Here is a 5181-nt window from a genome sequence, read left to right on the forward strand (position 1 = left end):
TCGTACGCGTGAGGCCAGACAGCACTTTGCTTGATGTCAGGACTGCAGCGATCCAGTGGGAACGCGAAGGGGTACCTCATCCTGTGAGAAGCCGCAGTCAGTCGGTTCCTTCAGTTTATGGTGTCCAGTATGGGGTTCATGGCGGTTCTCAGATAGCTTCTTTGACATCAGCAACGGAAATGAGTCAGATAAGAGAAATGCTAAAGCATCAGCAAGAGCAGCTCCAGCAGCTTAGTGAGAGCATTTCTCAGTTGCAGAATTTCCGTCGTCCTAACCGTCCACCCTTTGCTGGTCCAGTTATCTGTAGGCGGTGTAATCAGCCTGGTCATTTTGCACGAGAGTGTGACGGGGTGCGTGCCCCTCGTCGAACCCAAGTTCAGTCAGATTCAGCTACTCGGTCCCATTCTGCTTCAGCGGCGGAAAACTAGTTCCCACCGAACTGCAGAGCCACAGTTTGGGTGGGGATGCTACTGGCTCACAAGCCGTTATTGGATTTTTGGGTGCTTCTAAATTGATTTCAGCTTGTCCTCATGTAGATGTAGTCATGGGTGGTGTAACAGTCACATGTTTGGTGGATACTGGTTCAATGGTGTCCACTGTCTCTGAAAGTTTTTTTCGTCAGCATATCTCCATATGCTGACTCCTCCTGGGGTTTGGAGCGCCTGCATTCGTGTCATTGGTTGGAGCTTAGAGCTGCCAGTGGTCTTAAGATTCCTTATATTGGCTATTTAGAACTTGATGTACAACTCTGTGGCAAATTGATTCCCAACTGTGGTGTTTTAGTTGTGCAGGACCCTTGTGGTGAGTTCCCAGCTAAAGTCCCAGGTGTTTTGGGGATGAATGTGATCAGGAAGTGTTATCAGGAACTGTTTGGGCTGCATGGTGTAGCTTGGTCTTCTGTGTCTGGTGTCTCTGAGGCACCTCAGGCAGTCATGCAGGCACTGCAGCAGTGTCAATCTGCCTACTTGCAAGAGCCTCGTAGTCCTGGAAGGGCTAAGGTCAGGGGTAGAAAGGGCTGTCGGATCCCTGGTGGAGTCATGAAAATTGTGGCTGCCACATGTTCTGATGGGTACTCGAGCTCTACCGCTCTGTTTGAACCTTTAGAGTCCGGATTGCCTTCTGGTTTGCTTGCTTCCCCTGCTTTGGTTCCTGTAATCAGGGGTACAGCTTATGTGCCCATTATTAATGTTGGTTTGACTGAAGTGGTGTTATACCCCCGCACTGTTGTTGGCACACTGAATGTTGTTAATGTGGTGAGTCTCCCTGCAGGAATTACTGAAGTTCCAGCAAAAGTAGCCACGCTGGGGTGCCAGAACGCTTCAGTTAGTGTGCAACAGCAGGTGAAGGACTTGGATTTGTCTTCACTGCCTGTGGAAGAACAAGGTCAGGTGAGATCATTGCTCCATCAGTACATGACAGTTTTCTCATCTCATGATGGTGACCTGGGCTGTACTAGTGTGATAGCTCACGAAATTCCTTTGGTTGACGATGTCCCAGTTAAACAACGCTATAGGCGTATTCCCCCTTCTGATTATGAGGTGGTGAAGGACCATATCAACCAATTACTAGCTTCACAGATCATTAGAGAGAGTAGCAGCCCATATGCTTCTCCCATAGTCTTGGTGAGAAAGAAAGATGGAAGTATTCGGATGTGTGTTGACTATAGGCAGTTGAATAGCAAGACCCGAAAAGATTCTTTTCCTCTTCCACGAATAGAAGAGTCGTTGGATGCCTTGTCTGGTGCATGTTGGTTTTCCACCCTTGATCTGGCTAGCGGGTATAATCAGGTTCCAGTTGTGGAGGCAGATCGTTCAAAAACTGCCTTTTGTACCCCCTTTGGGCTGTTTGAATGGAACCGGATGCCTTTTGGGCTCTGTAATGCGCCTAGCACATTCCAGCGGTTAATGCAGCGGATTTTTGGGGATCAACAGTGCCAATCTGTCCTGTTATATCTTGATGACATTGTTGTTTTCTCTTCAAGTGTGGATCAACATCTGGAACGCTTGAAGGTGGTGCTGGATCGACTTTACAACAGGCGCTTAAAGCAAAGCTCAGTAAATGTTCCTTCTTTCAAAAAGAGGTACGTTATTTAGGACATGTGATCTCTGGTGAAGGGGTTGCTACAGATCCTAGTAAAGTTGAAGTTGTAGCCAACTGGCCAACTCCCTCTAAAGTTTCAGAACTTCGGTCGTTCCTTGGCTTTGCCAGTTATTACCGTCGTTTTGTGGAAGGTTTTGCAAAACTGGCAGCTCCTTTGCATAGAGCTGTGGCTCAGTGTACTGGTGCCAAAGCTGGTAAGAAATCAGATTGTGGACTTGCTGCATGTTGGACTGATGAGTGTCAAAAGAGCTTTGAAATCCTGAAGGCTAAGTTATAACAACACCAGTGTTGGCCTATGCAGATTTCACTCAGCCATTTATCTTGGAGGTTGATGCCAGCCATGGTGGCTTGGGAGCAGTTCTCTCTCAGATGCAAGGAGGCAAGGTGAGACCGATTGCTTATGCCAGTCGAGGTTTGAGACCACAGAGCGAAACATGGTAAATTACAGCTCCATGAAGCTTGAGTTTCTGGCCCTTAAGTGGCCATGACTGACAAGTTTAGGAGTATCTGTTGGGGAACAATGTATTGTCTACACTGATAATAACCCTCTCAGCCATCTGTGCACCGCTAAATTGGCTGCCACTGAACAGAGGTGGGCAGCTCAGCTAGCATCTTTTGATTTTGAGATCAAGTACCGGTTAGGTCGGAGTAACACCAATGCTGATGCACTTTCTCGCCAGCATCCACCTGATCCACCAGATGTGAAAGTCCAGCTCGGTTGCACTCCGACCAGGGTCGTAACTTTGAGAGCTCACTTATCCAGCAGCTGTGTAGCTTGTATGGTATTGTAAAATCACGCACCACTCCATACCACCCGGAAGGAAATGGCCAATGTGAGCGTTTTAATCAGACGCTGCACAATCTGTTAAGGATGCTGCCTGTATCTCGGAAAAGAGATTGGCATGCCTGTTTGCCCCAGGTTCGTTATTGTTATAACAACTTCTCACCAATCCACTGGAAAGTCGCCTTTCTTTTTAATGTTTGGTCAGGAACCTAGACTGCCCCTAGATTTCCTGTTGGGTAGAGCTGAGAATCCAGTTGGTGGTTCTGTTCATGAGTGGGTTCAAGAGCATCAACTCGCTTGCAGGTAGCCTTTGATGGGGCTAGAGAGCATTTGAAACATGCTGCAGCTCGCCAAAGGCATGCCCATGACACTCATGTGAAACATCTGCCATTAAAGGAAGGTCAATTTGTGTTTTTGCGTAACTTTACTGCTAGGGGGCCTCATAAGATCAGGGACCAATGGAGCTCTGTTAAGTATAAAGTGTTGAGGGCACCAAAGGAGGATGGCTCTGTTTACACCATTGCACCTACGAATGACCAGACTAAAGTAAGACAGGTGCACCATACCACACTAAAGCCTGTGGTTGGTGTTGTTCCTCCTGATCACATTCCTCCTCACAATTCGCCTCCTGTAGATAAGGGACTGTCTGAGGATAATGGCCCATTTGGAAACTCAGATTTGCTGCAAAGCACAAAGTTCAGCTGTAGTATGCTGTGGCAAAACTGCAACAACTGCTTGGGTTGCCTCAACCTTTTCAAACCCCAAAGCTTCCTGCAATGCTCTAGGCATAGCTGTACCCGGAAGCATGACCAAACTTATAAAACCATTCAGACACCAAAACCTTAGCCACAGTGGCTGCTCGCTGATCCCGTGTGAGGACAGCAACAGTATATTTACTGAAAACATCTGTCAAGACCAAAACATTTTCTAAGCCATTCTGAGTGGGCTCTAAGGTGGTATAATCAATAGCCAAGATTTCATTAGGACGTGATGCTAGTAGATGTCCCATGTAGCCATGAGCTTTAGGGTGGACATCCTTTGCCACCTGGCACCTCTCACAAGCCTGGCACCATTGGGCCACATCAGAGGCCATAACACCGGGACCGCAAGAGCGCCAAAGTTCGCTCCACTCCCTGGTGACCATGTTCTTCATGGACTTGGGTCAGAACATCCTTAATTAGCACACTTGGTAACACCAACTGGAACACAACATCACCACCGTCAGATCTAAATACCTTTCGATGGAGAACTCCATCTCTCTCGACAAACCGGACCCACTGTCAAAGCAAAACCAACGTGGATGAAGACAACTGGGCCCGCTCCTCTCGACTGGGATGCTGTCCCCTCATCCAAAACACCAACATGTCCTGTAAAACAGGATCAGCCTGCTGCAAAGCACAAAGTTCAGCTGTAGCATGCTGTGGCAAAACTGCAACAACTGCTTGGGTTGCCTCAACCTTTTCAAACCCCAAAGCTTCCTGCAATGCTCTAGGCATAGCTGTACCCGGAAGCATGACTTTCACATCTGCTTGGTCAGCTACAGATAGATGTCGCGCTCTCATACACACCTTCGCTTCCTCCATCCACTCACTCAATCCTATGCCTTAAGCTAGCCTGCCCTTGTCGCAACTGCTCATTGTCAGCTTTTAAGCTTGCTACCAGCTTTTTAAGTTCCTGAATTTGTTCTTCCATTATCACAAGCTTACGCTGCTTCTGATTACTGCAGTGCAAAAATAAAAAAAAAAACCTAAGGTTAAACTATTAACACCTCACCCACCACTTTGCAGCTATACATGGAACCACTGCTGCTCTGTCTCCGGATCGGCCAATCTGCACAAACAACAAAAAAAAGGCAAAAAATACACAAACACAAATATTGAAAAACTCACATACTTGTCTCAGATGTTCATAAAGAACATACTCCTGCCGACAACGCCAAAAATGTGGCGATACTAGACGGAAACTCAGATTTGGTGAACTTTTAGTTTTAATAGGTTGCACAACAAAGCCACCCTGGGAATTTCACCCAGAGAATATTTTTTTTGGTTTAAGGCACACAGGTTCAGTTATGCATGAATTTAACACATCTGAGAGAGTTTCAAATTTATAAAACAACCATTTATTAAGCTCTTTTTAAAACCAGTTTCTTTTTAAGAATGGGACACAAAGGAAAACAAAGAAAATCAAAGTAAGTGCAGTAGCTGAAGTTACAGACCGGAGGGGGCGCTATAGGGACGGCATCCGCCAAACACAGCAAACCAAAAAAAAAAAAACATTTGACACACCAGACGCAGTGA

The sequence above is a fragment of the Poecilia reticulata genome, chromosome 18 (assembly GCF_904066995.2).
Source record: "Poecilia reticulata chromosome 18, P_reticulata-male-v2, whole genome shotgun sequence".
NCBI classification, from domain to species: domain Eukaryota; kingdom Metazoa; phylum Chordata; class Actinopteri; order Cyprinodontiformes; family Poeciliidae; genus Poecilia; species Poecilia reticulata.